We start from the raw sequence: 13,329 nt of genomic DNA, 5'->3' as shown, positions 1-13,329 counted from the left end.
CGCATGTCTAAAGCCCCATACCAGTCAGATGACAACTTCCTAATGATAATCAATCAGTCCTCTTGGCCTTGAGCATCAGCTCCGAAATGCTCATTGCACAAGATCAGAGTCAGGACTCAGTTCTCTTCCACGCCTCTCCTGCTCTCTGCAGCCAGTGGCATCTCCAGTCTGTCCTTTTGCAATTCAAGGCACTGAACGGGTTTGTAGTATTGGCTTTCAGACCAAGTTGCACCAGAAGATGCCCACCATTCTAGGTGGTTTTCAGAAAGCCCCTGCAGCCACCCCTGCCTGCTGCTGCCTCCTTGATTCACTGTCACTGCTGGCAATTTCCCATAATAACACTGTTTTTGACCCTTATCTGCTGCCTGTGCTCCTTTTCCTAATCTCAGGCCTGCTTGCTTTTGGATTGCAAGCCAGGCATCTCTGTGTCATTTTGCACCAATGCTTTTTCCACCTCAGCTGCCTGGCCTCCCTCTGCTTTGTCCCCAGGATCTTCTCTCTGCTGACAGGGCTGTATCTGTTGCAGACCAAGCTTCAAGTTTCCTTGTTCTTCCTTCCTCTCTCTCCCTCACTCCATCTTTTTAACTTGTTCTCTTGCCAGCTAATCTTTCCCCACCTTTCCTCTACCATCCGCCTGATGCTTCTCCCATAGGACATCCTTCTTTTCCGCCCATCTTTTCTATTAGTCTTACAGTAATAGCTGATGTGCTGAGGTATCAGATATGGTTTTCTAACATCACAACACAGTTATATAAAAACAAGCAAGCAAGCAAAACAAACAAACAAACAACAACAACAAATCAGAGAAAACCTGTATTTACTGGGCTCTCTACAGAGAAAGCTCACTCCATAGTTAGGGAAATGTTAATGCTTTGGCTTTCTGAAAGCTTAGTTCTCTTTGAAGCAGGGATATAAAGCACTAGGTGTTTGTTCTCCCAAGAAGCTTTATAAAAAATAGATTATAGGACATGTTCCCTTTGTATCTAGCTAGAAATGTCCATCTTACCTATGCACAGCCAGGCAGAAATAGTCACATAGGGTTCTGGTGTGAAGCGTAGATGGCATGGAAAGTTGATCCATGTGTGGTGAGTCTGACAAATCACTGACTGCTGTAAGCAGTAGGCTTTTGGAGATCACAGAGGGCTGGTGGGTTTTGGTTTAATGCAGCCTGATTAGGTGATTGCACCCTGCAGCTTTCTCTGTATTTAACTCCACCAGAAAATAGCTGTTGCCACGTGAGGATTTTGTAGGCTCCCTTATAGGTCTTATGCTTGTATAGATGGGCTGGCTGCTGGCAGACCTGCATGAACAAAACACTCAATAGAAAAAACTCATGCAGTGCCCTCGGACCAGGTCTGAGCACCCATCATGTGCTGGCCCAGACCAATGTGGTAACTGGTTAAGACACAGAGACTCACCCCCCTGTGAGCCCGTTCCCATAGGGAGCTCATTTAATGGCACCGTGGGGTTTCACTTGTTTCATTGCACCAGAAGTTTTCTTTCAGTTTAAAAATGTGCAATTAACTGTTTCACTTTGTTCATGCAGCCTCATTATTAGGAAGTCCATGGGCTTGTTTTTTGTTGTTTTTGTTTGTTTGATTGTTTAAGGCAGACACTGTATCTGTCTGCAGTCTCAACTCTCACACCTTTTTCTCAGAATCCTTCAAAATAGGGCAGCTCTACCACTGTGTTTGGGGTCTTCCTTGCCATTCTCCCCTGCTTCATCTTTTATTTAAAATATTTAAACTAATTCCGGGAAGTTCAGATGAGATGAAAGCTTTCAGCTCTAATATTCTAGATGCAAATCCTATTAAATTCCAAGCCCTACACTAAGCAACGCTGAACACTGGGAATAAAGCTGAAATGAAGACAATCAATCACTCTCAAGTCAGTCTAGCAATCCATACAGACACACTCTGTGTGGTCTCATCACATTCATATTAATGGACAAATATGCCTCTTGCATTATATTCCATACATTACTGTGTAATTAGAAGCTTATTGGAAGCAGTAGGCAGTGTGCCAATATTTGTGGTGTTCAGAAATCACTCAGGACTCTGGTATTTGAGGAAAAAACTGTTTATTTCAGAAAGGCACATCCAACTGCCTCCAACAGCAACAAAACGTGGTTCTGGAGGCTCCTTCCCCCACCTTCTGGGAAGCTGAACTACTTGCAGGTGAAAACTTTATGGTTTGGAGTTGTAATAAAATAAATCCTTAGGGGTCTCAAATCTAACCACAAAGGTGGTTGTTATCCCTGCACTGCGCATGTGGAGTTATCCTAGCTGCTCTCATAGGGAGCTTTGTGGAAAGGCTTAGGGATGGCAGCTGGAAAAGACAGTATGAAAGTAAGCACGAGCGTGCCAAGGCTGCATGTGTCATGCATGTATCCCTCATTATTCCCTGTGATATTGTTCCCATTTCTCATGGGAGTTGCTGAAGTGCTATACAGAGCACTTCCCCAGCTTCAAAGGCATGACAATGTTTGAACTGCAGAGATTTCTGTAAAAATGAAATGAGTATTTGTGCCTGGCAATTCTTACCGTGCCAGAAATTTGTCTACCTAATCAATGATTTTGTTTGGAAATAGGAGGCTCTTATCTTCAGCAAGTTTCTAAATAGGTCCATGGCAATGGAAAAGAGTATCCATGCCAGACTGCAAGCCAACCTCCTCCTTTCAAAATGCAAAAAGAGAAGAAAAGAAATGATGTTCTCGCTTAAAACACTTTCAGACATAGGCAAAGACTTGTCCATTTTTCTTTTTAGTCATTGGATACTTTCATTGGCTTAATAAACTTTAAATGTTGGAGTCAATAAAAGTCTAGACTTTGCCACGAGGTCAGTAGTTCAAAAAGATTGTTTTCTCTCCTGACCTCTGACTTCCAATTTTCTCCCTGCTTATGGCCAACTAAGAAAAGCTGCCAAAGTTTATAGGCCAGATTGACTCATTTAACCAGAAGCAAATCTCACCCTCATACTAAAGCACTGGAGGTTTCCTCTAATACAGTCAATGTCAGCTATAACAAGTCCTTGCTAATAATTAACTGAATTTCTGTTGGAACTGCCTGAAAATTTCTTTAGCTTCTTGTTGGGTACCATCACTGTGCAGTAGCATGCTTTAGTCTAATTGGCTGTGTAATGGGCAAGTGCATCTGTCTTGTATGACTTGACCATGCTTTCACCATTTTCTCTATGGCACAGCATTTCAAAGAAATGCCTATAAAGGAAAATTTGTCACGTTGCCTCGATGTAGTAAAGGCTCGGCAATGGGGGTGGCACTGTGTTGTATAGTAAGCATATTTTTCGTGTGTTCTGGCTAATGTAATGTGTAACATAATGTCATATCTCTGATCACCCTGCTCTGGTAGCACACCTTATTTCAAATGGGTTTGCTATGGCTCTTGTATTTTCCCTAGGTCTCAGGACTTAGGTCTTTCCACCCCAGTACAGTCTATCATCCTGACACGGCATATTTAGACCTAATAGACCCCTGCTCCTTGGCTGACTTCTCGCTCTCCAGATCGCTCCAGGATACTGTTTATGGCTGTTTTCTAAGCCCATGGGCAGGCGTGCGTGGGCTGACAGAGCTACTGAAAAGAACCAAGATGTTCCAAGATTTAGACTTAGCTGGAGGGGTTTTATCAGCATAAACATGGCAAATCCTAACAGAGTCCAGCGCTTGTCCCTGTCAGCCCTGCTGGAAATAATAGGGTGTTAGGCTGGTAGTAAGTGGGCTATACGGAGTCCATCAGCAAAGGGAATCTTGATATGACTCATTTCTTACACTTGCTCTTAGTCACAGCTGTACTCCCGAGTCTTGACACTCCTCAGAAAAGACCTAAATCCATACTAGAAGGAGCAGAGAAGGAGAGCATTTCATTTTCAGATCAGCCCTTCTGTTTGCCAACCACTATTTTCTTTTGTACGGAGTTATGCCGGAAATAATAATCTGTTTTAAAAAAAATAATACAGAGGGTCATTATTATTATTTAGTTTATTTGTTATATGTCACTAATGTGGAGCAAGATTTATTTTTTTGTTTGGGTTCCAAAGGAGAAAGGTCATTTGTTTTGCCTGAAGGCTCAAGATTTAGTCATTGGTGTAGTTATTTTCCTGGTTCCAGCACTGTCCCTTCCAGGATGTGTGTCCTGCTATTTAAACTATCCCCTCAGTTGAATAGACTTAACTCTGTTGGAGTTCATGTCCTGACCTGCACCCAGCATCACATGAGACTGGATTTTAAAAAACAAAGCCTTGAGGATTTGAGCAACTGGAGTCTCCTGGAAGAGACGAGGAATACATGGGATCTCTGAACTGATAGGCTTTATTCCTAGACCTAACTAGGTTTTGCCTTTTCATTCTAATGGGACAGAAAATGAAGTACGGTCTCAGTATTTCCCAGTTTATGAGGGCTCTCAGCTACTGAAAACCCCATATGCTGCGCATCAACAGTTTTCCGAAATTCTGTGGAAGCAGACTGTGCTTGGTCTGTAAATGCTGAACCAGGCAGGGCAGCAGGCTGGGACAGGACTCACACAGACTTTCTTTGCTGAGAAAAGCTGCTAGTTCTTACATGGTACCTTAGAGAAGCCTTAAGATAGTCTTTCAAGTTAGAGCATCCACTGAGCTGACCCCCACTTTGCATTTATTGGACTGTAAACCTCATTTACATGGTATAAAAAATGGGAGCATGTTAAAAAAAAAAAAAAAAAAAAAAAAAAAAAAAAAAAAAAAAAAAAAAAAAAAGAGTATGCAGGTATTTTTGCCATCTCATGTGCCTTTGTACTGTGTGAGTGATTTTAGAAATCCATTGTTTCAAAACCTAAAATTTTGCTGTGTAGTTGCACAGTGTTATGGAGCTCACTTTCTCTGCAGGAATGTGGTACCTCACTGCCACATTTGTGCTCAGAGCTACGTGTATGTGCGTTGCCAGAATGTCTTTCTAATTTCCAGCTCAGCTGAAAACTGCCTCTCGACTTTTGCAGTCTCTGATCAAGTTTTGTGAGGAAGAGGGTCTTGCATGGCGATGCAGGCCTTGAACATGGGGTTGTATTCTGGTTCTCACCCTTACATCCAAGGCAGAGACCTGTTTTAATTGCTTGGTATTTCCGTGCTTGGTCAGCATCATAAATTCTCATACTGAAGTGGGTCTTCAACTCTGTTATCAAATGGATCTGTAAATGTAGACCAACATTTTTAAGAAGCAGCACCTGGAGGTGATCCCTGAGGTCTGTATGTGCAGGTGTGTGACTTGTGGTCAGATCTGAAAAAGAAGGGAGCACTTGCACTGATAGGACTGTTGAGGTCCTGGATTAGGAGGACTGTGCTACATGATGAACCCTCTTCTTTCCAACAGGCCCTCTTGGTAGACCTTGACCCTCCCTCCCGGAGCTGAGCGTGGCTGTGACCTGTCATTCCTGCTCTGCAGTCCCCTGTGAAAGGCAGTACCAAAGGTAACTCCTGCTGCTGGAAGGAAGGACTACTGGAGGACCAACCTATGCTGCTTCCTTTTCCTGAGTGAGAATTGCCTGCTTCAGGTATTAATTATTCAAAGCTGATATTTCTGCACCATTTAGGAAGAATCTGGTGGCCCAAATGGCTCCAAGAATAGCTTCTCTTCATTATTTTTTAATGTGAACATTTCAGTTTACTTCATCATCCAGGGATGTTCTTGCTAAAATGATATGTCACTGTGCTGGACACAGATGAAGCATTAAACATCCTACACTGGTGTTTTTACTTGAATGTTCGGTTGACAGAGAGCGCAGAGTCCTGTCTCTTAAGATCATGTTATCTCTATCTGACTCTCCAGAGGTATAGATATAGTATTGTGAGAGCTTGATATTGTTGTTGCAAACAAGTGGCCTGCAAGCTGTCTGGTGCACTGCATCGGTTAGGTGCTTGATGAATGTAAGCCTTCTTGACAGATCTCAGGGAGGCTGTAGCTGCTGCAAGCTCTTACCGTACTACAGAGCACTACCAAATAGCAAGGAGTCTTTTGCTGTGCATGTTTCCTTGAGGTCATTGCAACAATACTCCTATCAATCACACAAGCAAACCTCTGCGGTGGCATCACTTGTCTGTCACATTTAATTTGAAACACAGCTGCAAGGCAGGCTGTCGGAAGAAACATCAAACTGCTGGGGGAAACTGTTTTTAAACCTGCTGCTTGTTACACCCTCGCTACCCCAAAAACAAGACATGTGGAAAGGAACCCTTCCTCACTGTGATCTTTTTTGTTGCTGTCGTTGTTGGTTTTGTTTTTTACAACAGGCTGTATTCTGAGGACAAGTAGCTGGACTCTTTCCTCAGGATAGTCATTCTATTATCCTTTTTTTTTTTTTTTTTTTTTTTTTATCATACAGACAATCCAGCTGGAGTCCAGCCTGAGAGACAGGCATATGAGCAAGTATATAGAAGAGGACTGTTGCTCCACACGCAGTCTCAATACGATGTAGAAAACAGCAGGTGGCTATGATGAGCTGAGCACAAGGTAAGAGTGAGAGAGATGCAATTGGTGTATGAAGCATTGCTCAGAGCAGAGCAGCTCCCAAGCCATTCTGTGCAGCTTGTAAGAAGAGAGGCTGGGGGAAATTGTAATTTTACTTTAAATGAAAGTCTGTTAGCCTATCACACAACAAAATCAGGTGGAGGGGACACTGGTAAATATTTATTGGCTGAAATACTATGCCAGTACTTCCTGCCTTTGTTCCTCCCCAGACTACCAAAAATTTGTGCCTAAAACTATCAGATGAACAGTTATAATAAAGCTGTAGGTTGCTCTCAGATGCATCAGTTTCCAGTCCCATGTCCCCTCCAGCTCTCCCATCCCTGGGAAACGTGTTTCTCAGTCCATGCTATTTCCCAGTAGGGTAGGTAGGGCACTGCTTGGTGGCTCAGCGTGGCAGAAAAATGTGGGAGGCTCAGTGGGGAAGGTGTTTGTCCACCTCCTCCATCTCCACCTTCCCCACTCCAGCCATGTCTCCCCTGCTGTTTTGCCTCTGGCTCATTTGGTGCTAGCTTGGACGTGTAGGAAGCAATTTAACAGAACAAAAAGCCTCGCAAGTTTTCTGGTCAGATAAATCCGAGCAGCTGCTGAGGCAGGTGCCTGGCAGGCAGGGAGAGGTCGGGCTGCCCAGCTAGGGGCAGGAACAGGAAGAAGAAGAAACACACAAGAAGAGGGAGGGTCTTTTGTCTCAGCTGCGACCAAACTCTGCTGCCAGTGAAACCACAGGAATGGTCTGGAATGGTCTGAGCAGGGGGGGGGATCCAGGACAGAGCCTTGGTTCCTGGATGGTTTGGTGACGGTGGAATGCTAGACATCCAAACCCTGCTCTTCGCAAAGATAACGTGCTGCACGCCATCACAAATCAACCCCAGTTGTCTGAGATCACTTATTTCTACACAGACAGATTAAAAATGGAAAGTAGTCTCCTTGAGATGTTTTTAGAATTTGCTTACGAGCTATCAAGTGTTGCTTGGTTACATCTCCACACATCTGTAGAACAGAAGTTATATTTACATTTCAGAAGATGGGAAAAATTTCCCTCTGTAATATCTGATGTATTACTATGGCCATGACCATCATTTGTTTGGTTGTCACAGGCCTGTCACTGGACTGGCTGATTTGATCCACCCATGACGACAGACCCAAGTGAGTTGCATTTAGGTGAAGCACATATTTTATTTTATTTTTTAATATTCTCTAAATACAGGTGTGTTGGGAAAAAAATATATTGATTTAGGAAAAGTGCCAACTTTGCTCCTAAGTTAGATGTGTAAATGCATAAAGCTCTTATTTTATATGAAGCTGTGAAATACAGAGCTTTGCTGAAATTATAAACAAACAAAAGTCACACATCTGATTAATATTTTTAATTATTATCACTATGGTTATGTTCCTGTTGTGGACTGCTTGAACTGTCTCTGATGTGATGAAATTTGCTCACCAATGTGCTTTCCCTTCCAATCATCTGAGACATCAGCCTTTATCTAAGCAGCAGTCTTGGTGGCGTCAGGGGGAATTTTGCCTGCTTTAGAGTATCTTTGTGGAAGCTCTTTGACCCATTTTTCAATGATACAGCTTGCCAGGATTGTGTGAGCGTTCTGATATACCTTCCCATCCATACACACGACTATGACTGCTGTCTTTCATAGCCACAACTTTTTAAAATACATTTCTTCAAGCATTTGGTATCTGTCTGCAGACAGAAGTGAAGAGCCAGGAGAACTTAAAACAAACAAACAAAAAACTTAAAGCATTGTTTGCTTTTTTTTTTCCTTTTTCCCCCAGATGTGTTATAATTGGTGATTCTAGTTCATCCTACCTTCAGAACCTTCAGAACACTGTTTTCTTTCCATAAATTACTAAAATCTTACAGGTACAAGGGTGAATTTAACCTTATAGGAACTCACCAGTGCATTTAGCACTGTCTTCCTTGAGGATTTTCAGTTACCAGATAAATCAGTACACACAACAGTAAAAAAGCAAAGTGAAACTTAATCTTTACCTGTTTATTCAAATCGCTGGAAGCCTGAGGCACTGCTGATGAGCTGCAGCCATGCAGTCACGTCCGCCAAGGCTGTGCAGATAACGCATGTTTATTTGATAGCTGAACCACATCTTACTCTCATTAGTTGGGAATGATTCATGAGGTCTGAGAAGGCTTTTCCAACTCTTTTTTTTTTTTTTTAAAAAAAAAAAAAAAAACTTTGGAGTGGCTAAAGTCATGCCTGAAATACATGAGAACCCTGGCCTGATGTAGGAAGCAACCTTCCTCGTTTCATGCCCTGTGCCTCTTCTTGCTGAAGTTGCATTTGTTATTTTCACCGTCTTTCCCAGCACTGAAAACGGGGTCTCTCAACAGGGAGAAAAGATAGGAAATCATCTGGGGACTGAGTGACATAGCGTGTCACATGAGGAACTACTGTGGGTACCACTGAGGGACAGCAGCAGGAGACTGGGTGTGCAGGAAGATCCCACCAGGCAGAAGTCCTGTCCATGTTCACAGCCCAGGATCCCTTTCTAGATCCTGTCCTCTAGGGAGAGCTGAGGAAGGAGGGCCATGACGGAGCTCAGAACTCCCTCGTTGCTGCTGAGGCCAGCAGTAAATATTTGGCCACCACGCTGCCCCAGGAGCCTCTGTATCCTTGGTGCACAGCAGGCAAGCTTCAGCAGGAAGGGTGGCCAACATTCGCTCGCCAAAAGCACGTTGTGGGGGTATCTGTTGGGTCTGCTCTTAGGATTTGGGAAAGAGTTCAGAAAGTGTAAAGTCTTTTAAAGACTTTCTAAACTAATACCTATTTCTTGAGCATTTCTTTAGCTGTAGGAAGTTATTTTCTAGAAAACAATGTGTACTTCTGCTGTGGTCTCTTAAGAACCATATTCCTCGTTTCTTTGTTATGTTGTTTTTTTGTTTGTTTGTTTGTTTTTTTCCCAACAACAAAAACTGCAGAATAGCACAAGAAAAAGTCAAAAGATGAGGGTATGTTTTACTGATGTAGAGAATAATTTTAAATTTGCAATCTCTTCTAAATAGGCACAGAATACCAAGTACCTTATAAAATTTCTAATAATTAAGTGCAATTACTGTCCTAAATTTCCAGACGTGAAAATTGAATATGGATTCTGGTTTCTGGAAGCAGTGTGAGATAGCAAGTTATTAAAGCTATGAAGCAGTTTGCAGTGTGTAATAAATACTTATAATTACTTGCAGAAAATGGGATTACTGTCGTAAAAAGAAATTGAAAAGCTATTACTATCACCATATGTCACAGTTTGTGTTCTACAGTAAGTCACAATCCTGATAGTTCATTTATAATGCTGGCACGTCAGTAAGGAGAAAACTAAGGCTTATAATAATATTTTCATTTAGGATAGAAATTTTCATAAGACAACAACAACTTGAATCTGCTGTTACCTTAACTTTAAATCTCTATTTACTGAGAAAAACCTGTTGACGAATCGTTCTTTTCTAGCAGTGGAGGCTAAACCAGCACCTTCCACCTCCTGCATTGCTCAAGGCTATACAGGAAGGTGACAAAATTAATTGAGGTGTTGGAAATGGTTGTTGATGGTGCTAGAAGGTTAGCCAGATGTTATTGTGCATTTGTGTTGGAAAAAGACTGGTGAAATGGGTAACTTTAGCAGCACACTATGAAAAATAAACATTCAAATTGGAATGAAATTATCAAGTTGCAGCAGTGAAACCGTGGATATGACAGACATCATTTCGTAACAGTGTGTTAGGCTTGCCATAATATATCTGTTTCTTGGGGGCTATTGAACGTTTGGAGAGCTGTTTTGCACTGAACCAGCCTATCTACCCACTAATTTCTTGGAATCAGAACTGCTCGATTGTCACACAAGGTCCTAGGGCAGATTAAAAAAAAAAAGAATAAAAAAAAAAAGAAAAAAAAAAAAAAAAGAAAAAGCATGCCTGCACCGAAGAACTGGTTAGCGTCTCTGGGATTCATGGAGAACCTGAATAACACATGAAGTGTGTTTGGAAGTGGTCTGCATAAAAGCAGATGTGGGTTTTCTGAGGTTGTATTCCAGCCTGAGCAGATCATTAGCCGCAGTTCAGAAGAGCATCATGACTCCTCACCCCCTCACGAGCTCTGTGTGTCACCCTGCTTGCCCTCCAGGTGCCTGCGTCCCCTCGTTTTCCGCAGGCTGGATGAGGCCTATGTGGCTCCAGGGCAGCCATGGGGCAGTGCAGCCCCTGGCGATGCCTCCAGCTCTCCACGAGGAGTGCAGGACCCTCTCCTGGGGGCCAGCAGTGCCCCGAACCCACCTTGTCAACCCATGGCCACAAGTGCCTGGGGTGGGAACCTGCCACAGCCTGGTGCTTCTGCACCAGCTGGAGCTGGGGTGCTGTGAAGTATGTGCTTGGGTTGACCTCTAGTGGCTGGAGGGAAGAGAGGGCCAGACCTTCAGGTGGGCGAAGCGTGGGTGGCTGTGCTGAGCTCTCGGAGCTCCCTCAGCACGGCTAACCTGCCGTGGATATCGGCATTACCTTCTGTGTGCTGATCCCTGGATATAAGTGAACGTTTAAAGGATGTGTTTTCCATGTGAAAGGTTGCAGCTCTGTGCTAGGGCAGCATACTGTGAAGGCCATAATTTACAACTTCATGTCCATGCCCTTCATGAGCTGGCTTTTGTGATCTCCTACCATGTGCTTGGTCATTTCACATTCTTGATATGCAGTCTTCTACCTCTAGGAGCATCTTGAGCAAGATCGCTCAGGAACCCATCTTCATAGGGCAGAATGGGAGCAGGGCACGCCTGAGCTAGGCTTTCATGAGCCATTGTATTAGAAATGGGAATTTAAAGATCTGTGGGTTGTGTACTTTGGGCATGTACTTGTCTTCTGGTCAAGGCATTGACATTTTGGTAGGGATAGGAAAGATTTCTGGACATTTCAGAAGATTCTGTGAAACAACTCTTTATTTCCACTTTTCCTTGAGAAGCAAGAACTACTCAGTGGTGTTGCTGATGGAACAGGCAAACCGAAAGGATCATTGTGATCCTGCATGGTGGAGGCCCTGAGGCAGCCCTTGGCATTGCATTGCTGGGCTGGAGCTGGAGCTCAGCTCTATCCTTATGCCTTCCAGGTAGATGGTCGGCCTCACTAGAGTCTGTCTGAGGAAGGCAACATTTATCCCAACTTTATCTCGTGACTTAGCTGTAATTGAATCCAGTACTGAAAGCCTTAGTTTGGAAACTATTTAAAAAAAAAATCAAAACAACAACAACAACAACAAAATCTCACATCTGTAACCAAAGGGGGCATAAATAATTGACAATAGATAAAATTTGCTGAAATATCTCAAGGTTGCCATCTGTCTTCTTGCCAGTTTTTATACTGAATAACCAAAAGGTTTTAGTGGAGATAGATGACATATTTAACATCAGGCACTTTGTGCACGCTGTTCTCAGAGTTGCCTGTAATTTGAAAATTGCACTGGGGACTAAAGGAGACTAGCGATAGGAAAATGAACACCAGGGTAATCAATACAGCACTCCAAAAGGGAAGCAAATGGAATAACATGTCTAGCACACATCACTGGTCTGGCAGGGACCTGAAGGCTTCTGTGCTCTGGTGCATGTCTTGGCTGCGTCCAAGCTTTTCTTGTAGAGAAACTGCGGTGCAAGCATCATTGCTCTTCTGAAGCTCTTCACTGGCCTCAAGATGCCTGAGGCTACAAAACAGCTGAACTAGAGATGATATACCTGATAACTTTTTTTTTTTTTTTTCCCAGATATATCACCTGGTTTAAATAAAAGATTACTTTTTCTCATACACCTGTCTTGTTAAGAGAAGAGTGTGGTATAGAAGATGATGGCTGTATCCTAGATACAGGTGTGAGTGTGTTGCCTGTTAATGTCTGTGAAATGATGAGGCAATTTCCTCCCTTTTTGTTAGGCTTTTCCTGTAATTAGACAGAAGCTAATTAGTAACCTGATTTATATGTTTAGTTTAGGTTTTTGTGAGCTTTAGATGATAGGAATCAAGCAGAGTGCACAAGTATTAACTTGGTTGTATTTGGTCCTGTAATTTAAGACCACAGATTTAGATTTCCTGATCTTCATTTCACTTTTATAACATATTTTTGAGTAAATAGTTGAGAGTTTAGGGCTTCTGTTTAGTGTCATTAGCATCACTTCTTCTGCACATCAGCAGCTTCTTCTACTTCCACATTATGCCTGTGAATTAACGCATCAGGTCAGTGGGTGGAATCTCATCTCCTTTGAAATCCGGGGGCAAACCCCCCTTTCACATGGCCTGGTTAGGAGTTCAGCCTGACTCTGACAGCTGCAGTAACACATTTTGTCATACAGTTAACCTTCCCCGCTCCTCCTGTTAGTCCTCCAAAATGGAAGAATCAAGTATGCCTGGTAATTGATAAGTAGATTGCTTAAAGGGCCCGAAAGCCTCTGAAGTTAAAAACGGGTATTAGAGGTTGATTGCAAATTCATCTAGTCAAGAAGCACGTCATAGGGATGGGGCTGGTTATGTTTAAGCAGGCGGCCTGCAACTTGCGTTTTTTCATCACTGATGGCATAATATTCTTACTGCCTTCTGCTGTAAACAATTTGAGTCTAACAGACATCAGAGTTTGTGTTTACACTCAAAAAAAAAAAAAAAAAAAACAACCAACAACAACAACAACAAAACAAAAACTGATAATTTCTATTGTTAAATCTCTTTCTGTGGTCTGCCTTTGGCAGACTGCCTTATTACTTATATGGTGTGTGTTCAAACCAGAAACCTTGAACAATGTAAGACAGTTACCAACTTCTGCTTCCAGTGCTCTTGTTGTTTC

The 13,329-nt window shown here is 42.7% G+C and overlaps 1 long non-coding RNA gene across 1 annotated transcript in view; it reads left to right on the top strand.

The window, feature by feature from the left end:
* Window positions 1–13,329, top strand: part of LOC311441336 — a 97,344-nt gene that overhangs the window by 59,054 nt on the left and 24,961 nt on the right. The window contains exons 3-4 of the long non-coding RNA XR_014695890.1: window positions 5,357–5,537; window positions 6,366–6,493. This is a non-coding gene — a long non-coding RNA (uncharacterized lncRNA). The remainder of the gene's footprint in view (window positions 1–5,356; window positions 5,538–6,365; window positions 6,494–13,329) is intronic.

This window comes from Aythya ferina, assembly GCF_964211825.1.
Source record: "Aythya ferina genome assembly, chromosome: 9".
NCBI lineage: Eukaryota > Metazoa > Chordata > Aves > Anseriformes > Anatidae > Aythya > Aythya ferina.
The sequence above is the reverse complement of the archived record's forward strand: the minus strand, read 5'-3'. Positions and strand labels throughout refer to the sequence as shown.